Source organism: Tenrec ecaudatus, unplaced genomic scaffold (genome assembly GCF_050624435.1).
Source record: "Tenrec ecaudatus isolate mTenEca1 unplaced genomic scaffold, mTenEca1.hap1 Scaffold_213, whole genome shotgun sequence".
NCBI classification, from domain to species: Eukaryota; Metazoa; Chordata; class Mammalia; order Afrosoricida; family Tenrecidae; genus Tenrec; species Tenrec ecaudatus.
Genome location: NW_027458373.1, coordinates 190,779 through 198,146, shown reverse-complemented (window position 1 = coordinate 198,146; position 7,368 = coordinate 190,779). Strand labels below are relative to the sequence as shown.

Below are 7,368 nucleotides of genomic sequence, written 5' to 3'. Positions count from 1 at the left end.
TCGATGACAGAATAACCAGTAATTAATTTGTTTTATTTAATGTGAGTTTCACCCTATGTCCGGGGATAAACCAGGTTAAATGGTGATCTACAAATTAGTGAATAAGTGCTATTGCACCCTCAGCATCTTGCTTATTGGGTAACATCCCTACATATGTTAGAAAAGACTCCTTGAGACCAAGACGCAAAGATCAGAAATCAACAAGGGGCCCGTGATAGCCCTTGACCATGACGTTGTTTGTCATATTTAAACTCTATATAACTTCTTTATTTTTCTAAGTTCCTTGAACCAGATTCAAATGACTTAAAATTAACTGAAAATATTTTTGTGATTCTTAGGTTTGCCTGCCAACCTACTCAAGTTCTTATTGCTTGCGTAAAATCTGAGAGAGAAAATAGCTCCACACACATAATTAGCAAGATGAGTTTTTGATGGATTAGATTTGGGGTTCTGTTTAGGCTTGTAAGTGTATTAGACTCAGAGTCTGTATTTAAGACTAGAACCTATATCCTGGGATTAATCAGTGTTCCAGGTTCAAGAACAATTGCGGAGGAATAGAAATAGGAATTAAGTGTCGTGAGTCAGATGTTCGTGGACATATTAAAGGGCTTTATGTTTTGAAGGTTTAATGCCTAACATATTGTATTTGGAGTTGATTAGAGGCTTATGTGTTAAGGTATAAGGATGTAGAGCTAAGGTTTTAAGATTCTTATTTTCGGAGTTGGGTTTCTCAATTTGAGATTTAGGGTCATTAAGTTAGGTTTAAGGTTATAAAATAAAGTTTACCCTGTTACCTGATTTAAAAACTGGGATAAATGCATTATAGGTTAAGAGAGTATGGTGGTCGGATTGGTTAAGCATGTTAAGACTATTGTGGGTATCAGGATATGCTCAGGGTGTTAGTAGAAGTTCTGGTGGTAAGGGGCTTTTTCATGTACTTAGGGGGGTCAGTGCTTTAGGAAGTTGTTAGTAAGGAAGTTCAGCATGTTAATGTGTAAGGGTTAATGGTTTGGCAGTTGGAGATTAGCAATTAATGGTTAGAGTGTTCAATGCCAAACATTATTTTTGTGTGTTGAAATGTAGCCTACAACTTTAAAAATATTTAATAGCTGTAGCATTTATGGTATATTTGGAATCTGTTACGTAAAGTATCATTAATTTATGATGATTCGAGGAATTACTATTTCTTCTCTTTGGAAGCCTCTTTTCTTCCTTTTAAAAAGTATTCCTTTTATGATTGGTCCATCTAGAAAATACTATAGAATTTTTAATACGGTATTGAAAGTGGAAATGTATGTTTGTCCTGCTTCTTAAGTGGGGTGTTTTTTTAATGAATATGTTAGCACATCGAACTATACCTGTTTCATGTCACAGTTGTAGTTTTTTTACATGAAAAGCCTTTGACATTTTAAAACTAAAGTATTTTATTGGGGCTCTTACAGCTCCTATTACAATCCACACATCAATTATAACTTGTACAATTGTATATACATTGCCATCATCATTTTCAAAATATTTTCGTTCTACTTGAGCCCTTGGTATCAGCTCCTCTTTTTTTCCCTCCCTCCACCACCTTTCTTCCCTCGTGACCACTTGATGAATTTTAAATTATTATTGTTTTCATATCTTACACAATCTGCTATTTTCCTTCACCCACTTCCTGTTGTTCATTCCCCTGGGGGAATGTTATAAGATGATCTTTGCAATCGGTTCCCCTTTCTCCCCCTTGTGGCCCCATCTTTCCCCTACCTTCATGGTATCATTACGCCCATTATTGTTCTTAGGGGTTTATCTCTCCTGGATTCCATGTACTATGTTGAGAGCTTTTATCTGTACCAGTGTACATACTCTGGTCTAGCCAAATTTGTAATGTAAAACTGGGGTCATCATAGTGAGGTGGAGCAAGCTTTAAAAAACGGAAGGAATGTTATATGTTCCATAGGTGCTATACTGTACCCTGGGTGGCTCATCCTTTCCTTGTGACCCTTCTGTGAGAGGATGTTCAATTGTTTACAGATGGACTTTGGGTCGCCAATCTGACACCCTTTGTTCCCATTGATATGATTTTTTGTTTGGGGTATTCTGATGCCCGATACCTGATCCCATGAACACCTTGTGGTCACACAGACTGGTGTGCTTCTTCCATGTGGGCATTGCTGCTTCTCAGATAGACGGCCTCTTGTTTAACTTCAAGCCTTTAAGATTCCAGTCTCTATATCTTTTGATAGCCAGGCATCACCAGCTTTCTTCACATTTGCTTATACACCCTTTTTGACTCAAGCAATTCTGCTGGGAAGATGAGAATCACAGAATGCCAGGTTATTAGCTTGCATTGAGGGAGGACTTGAGAAGAGGCCCAATGCCTTTGATTTTTAAATGTTCCTATTTTGTTTCTGTGCCTACTTAGACAGTTGACCCTCTTTTCTGTCAATGGGCTTATTACAGTGCTAATTTTCTCATGTAAAATGGGCTCTGGGACAAATTTCAATTCATCGTGGTATATAATCATTTTAATATGTTGTCTGAATCTGTTCCAAATATTTTAAAGAAATTTTAGTGTATATCCATTATCAGTATTGGGTTACAGTTTTCTTGCAGTATCATTATCTAACATTGGTGTCAGAGTATTTACTGGTCTGATAGAAAGTATTGGTTACCAAGGACTCAAGTAGAAAGAAAATGTTTTGAGAATGATGATGGCAACAACTGTACTAATGTGCTTGATACAGTGGATGTATATATGGATTGTGATAAGAGTTGTACGAACCCCCAATACAATGATTTTTTTAAAAAGAAAGTATTGAAGTAGTGGTAAGTGTCCTCTCACAACCATTGTTATATCTACACTCAATAACTTGAACTTAAACTACAAAACACTAAAGCGGTGTTTATTCATACCATCTCAGTACTCCGTATTAAGCTTTAATCTATGGTCTGTTTATGCTAGAAGTTTCTCCTGGGATTTTACTTCAATTCAATTGATTATAGCCCTTGCAAGCAACCTAAAACTCATTCAACTACCATTGATTCCAGGAACTGGCTGGACCCTCTGATCTTCCAGCTGACTCCTCATTCTAGAGGACTACATGATTTACACTCCCCTTGCCAGGAAAATAGTGACTAACACCTAATCATTGTGTGATGCCTGCAAAACAGAGCCCCAGTTTGGGAAAATACTCTGCCATATGACATGCTGTATGGATCTTAGAAAATGTCCTACAGCTCACCTCCAGAAGAATGTTATAAATCAATGAGGGGCAGCAATTTCTCAGTGAGTTTTGCATCACCTTTATTTTATTAGTTTTTTTTTAAAATAAAAGAAACCCATTCTTTTTTTTTTTTAAGGAAAACTTGACTTGCTTTATTTAGCTTCCAATTTCTGGGAGGCTCAAGAATTAGGATAATTCTGGACAACAGAAGACAACAAGACTGTGCTTACAGAGCTCATTCTGCCATTCCTGTCTGTAGGACCACCGTTTAATTGTCGCCCTCCCTGTGACATGGTGTGCATGCACATCTGATAGTCAAAGTACAGTATACTCTACAACCAAGCACCACATTCTGTAACTCAACAAGCAAAGGGAGCACACGCAACGTCAGCATCTGGCAGTATTTTTTGGAGAGGAAAAAAGGTAACTAAAATGGGTTTAAATTAACACCATGAAATCACATCTAATATTTGATACTACATGATTCAATACAGCTATACAATTATACAAAATGTGTTGACATCAAAGAATACAACCAAAATTAAGATAGCAAACAGAACCTATATAATATTTTTTGTACAGGAAAATACTTTTGAAGTATGCATGTAACTGCCCATTCTTTTAAAGAAAATATACTACAAGCAAAGTTATCAACCTCCAGAAAAATCACACAGCATTACTAAGCATATCCCCCAAAAGTGTACAATATGCACACTTGGAGAATACAAAATTAAAAAAATTGTAAGCAACAGGTGAGATCCATATTTATAAAAATGTGAAAAGAAGTTCCGTTTTTAGTACTGTCATATAACGAATTGTCTTTTGATGCGAAGTTCATGAACTGTTCGCCTGCTGGGAGTACACTTTACAAAAACACTATTTTTTTTTTGAAACGAGATTACGGAGCAAGATAGGGTATCTTAACAATGTCATCTTAATAAAGTTTGTGTTTTTAAAATGTTTACTACTTTATCAAAACATGTCCCTTAGGTATGTAGGATTCATTTTTAAAATTCTTTCCTGGAAACAATCTACAAAGGAGAGGCACGTTGTCTGCCAGTCACTTCTGGAAAAGGCTTCTGGAGCTGAGAAGGAGCTACCTTCTCACGGTTTCTCACTGCTTGTTTTTGGCCTTAGCGTGTATTAAGATGTGAGATTTCAGGTCAGTAGACTCAGCAAACTTCTTGTTCACCTAGGGCCTGTCTCCCGTGTGGATCTGCACGTCTGTGCACAAATTGAAGTCCAGGGAAACCGCTTCCCACAGCCTTCAAACTTATACTGAAAGGGCTTGTCTCCAGTGCGAAGCAGTTGGTGTCGTTTAGCTTTGAGCTCTCGACAAAAGCCTTGCCGCACTCGGCACAGAGGTGGACGCAGGGCCGTGGGTGTCCAGGTGCCTCCTCCTGGCTGAGCTGTCCCTGAGCACCTTCGGGCATCCTTTGTGAGGGCAAGCTATTGTTCTCGGAGCATCATCTTCTTGAATTTTTCTTGGCTTCATTCTGGCAAATTCTGCCAGCTGTTTGGGGTCCAAGAGGTTGATGCCGGGGATCCCTCCGGGCGGGAGCATCTTTCCCATCATGTACTCCGATTAGTCAGGAGGGGAGTTCTCCCCAATGATCTGCTCCCCAGCCAGTCTCATGGTCAAGACCTTTTTTTCATCTGACGACCATAGGGTGACAGAGAACTGGTCCTCCAGCGACTTGATTGATCTGCACCTGCTCATGCTCCCACTTCTTGTTGCCCGCATCGCCCCTGCCGGTGCCGCTGCCCCACAAGAGCTGTCGCTACCGCTGCTCTTGCGGCCGATGTAGTCATCGTCGTCCTCTTCGCCAATGCTGGCCGGCGCTGGAACTGGGATCGGGATCTGGCCCTCGAAGCCTTCCTCGGCGCCGACCACCAACTCACGTGTCTGCACCAGGATCGCCTCCTGGTGGTGGTGCACCTGGCTCGGGTCCACGGTGACCGGCGGCTGTAGCGCGATCATGGACTGCTGCTGCTGGTGGTGGTAGCCGGTGTGCCCATGGCCGCTCCTGCCTCCGCGATCGTCCCAGTCCACGTCCTCCTCGCCCACCACCGTGGTCTCGATGGTCTCCACCTGGATGGTCTCCACCTCGATCTCACACAGCTCCACGATCTCGGCTGGCATCTCCGGGCTGTCCATGGCGCTGTAGAGGGTGTTGCCCGAGGCCATGGCTCCGGGCTCCGGGCTCCCGGCTGTATGAGGAGGCGTCCCGCAGCGGGGAAGGAAGGCAGAGGGAAGAACGCAGTGAGTGGGCAGGGCCCATTCCTTCTTTTAAACTAGAACTTAAATTCCAGTGAATGTCTCCTGAGCTTTTGTGCATTTGATGGCATGGAAATAACTTTTGTAAACATAACTATTTAGCATTTTGTGCACGCCTTGGGTGTTGATTAGTAATTTCTGAGGCTCTTGTTGTTGATAGTTCTGATGGTGTCCATTCTATCTTACAGGGACCTTATGCACAAGGGAATGAAACTTTGCCCACCCCTGCAGCATCCTCACAGTTTAGGATGAACCCATTGCTTCAGTCACTGTGTCAATCCATGTAGTCGAGGGATTCCTATTTGTCACTGCCCCTCTAATTTACCAAAAAAACCCCAAAAACATCCTTCTCCACGGACTGGTCACCTCTGACAACATGTCCAATGTATTTAATGTGAGCTCTCACTTCCTACCCTCTAACTAGCACCCTGACCTTACTTCTGCCAAAACAGATTTGTTTGCCTATTTGAATGCCCATGCACTATAATTCAACCACATTCATTCTTCTTATTTCTCCCTTATTCAATGTCCCACTTATATATGCATATGCGGTAATCGGCAATGCCATGGTTTGGGTCAGATAAACCTAGTCCTCAAAGTAACATCATTGTTTTTCAACACTCTAAAGAGGCTTTGTTAGGCAGATTTATCCAGTATAATGCATCTATTGAACTTATTATCACCTTTTAGTTCTTTTGTAATTTTCCATAAGCTGACAGTCTTTCCAGAAGAAGTTAATACTTAGTCAAGCTTAGATTAAGAATATTGATCAAGGAGGGAGCTGGAAGCCCACCTTCCTCTGAAACCAACCTGTCTCAGAGCCCTGAGCTGGAAGGCTGTCCCTAAGACCTAGAGGAATGATGACGTGGAGATTCCAGAAATGCATGGTGACTGGGCATAAGAGAGTCTAAAACAAATTGTGCATCTGTTTATTACCATGACTTGCAGATCAGTTTTAGAGGGGCCCTAAACCTTACCCTTTATCCTAGGACTGCAACCTCACACCCCTCTGCCTTCAGAAACACCCTGGGGGTTACAAAAGGGCTGTGCCAATGATGTCCAACTAGCCACTCAGACTAATGCTGCTCTCCTTTATCAAAGCACAGCCTCTCCCCACCACACTCATTTTGTTTTCCTCGCTCCAAGTTCCTGGTTAAGCATGTTTCACAAACTCCAGCCCAGACACTAGCTAATCCAGTCTCCCTAGAAGACCAAGACTATGGATGGGATATCCTAGAACCCAAGACAATAAGCCGTCTCCTTGTTTGTGTCGTTTTCCCTCTGTCAACATTACTTAGAGAGCTTGAAACCCATGCTCTAGTCCAAGATGACAGAATGGATGATAAGTCATCTCTTTCCTTAATCCATTTCATGTGCTTTTTAAAAAAGATCATTTTATTGGGGACTTGTAACAATCCACAATTCAATTGTATCAAGAATATTTGTACATATATTTCCATCATTCATTTCTAAACATTTACTTTCCATTGAGACCTTGGTATCAGCTCCTTTTATCCCCTCTCTTCCTCCCCCCCCACTCTTGTCACCCCTTGATAAATATTAAACTATTGTTATTTTTGTATCTTGCACTGACTGCTATCTCTCTTCCCCCATGTTTTGTGTGTTTATCCCCGGGGTGTGTGTGTGTGGTTATGTGTCTATCATTGTGATTGGCTCCCCCTTCCTCCCCTCCCCTCCCTGCCTTTCGCTTCCCCGACTGGTATCAATACTCCCATTCCTGTTCCTAGATTCGGTATGTTGTGAACTCTTATCTCTTTTCTGTACCTGTGCACATGCTCCAGTCTAGCCCACAGGGAAAGGCAGAATTGGAGTCATGATAGTGGGGTGTGAGGAAGCCTCAAGGAACCTAATAATATTTGT

At 41.6% G+C, this 7,368-nt stretch overlaps 1 pseudogene; it reads right to left on the bottom strand.

Moving 5' to 3' along the window:
- Window positions 1–4,323: 4,323 nt before the first annotated feature.
- On the bottom strand, window positions 4,324–5,397 carry LOC142436311 (transcription factor YY2-like; annotated as a pseudogene).
- Window positions 5,398–7,368: the final 1,971 nt, after the last annotated feature.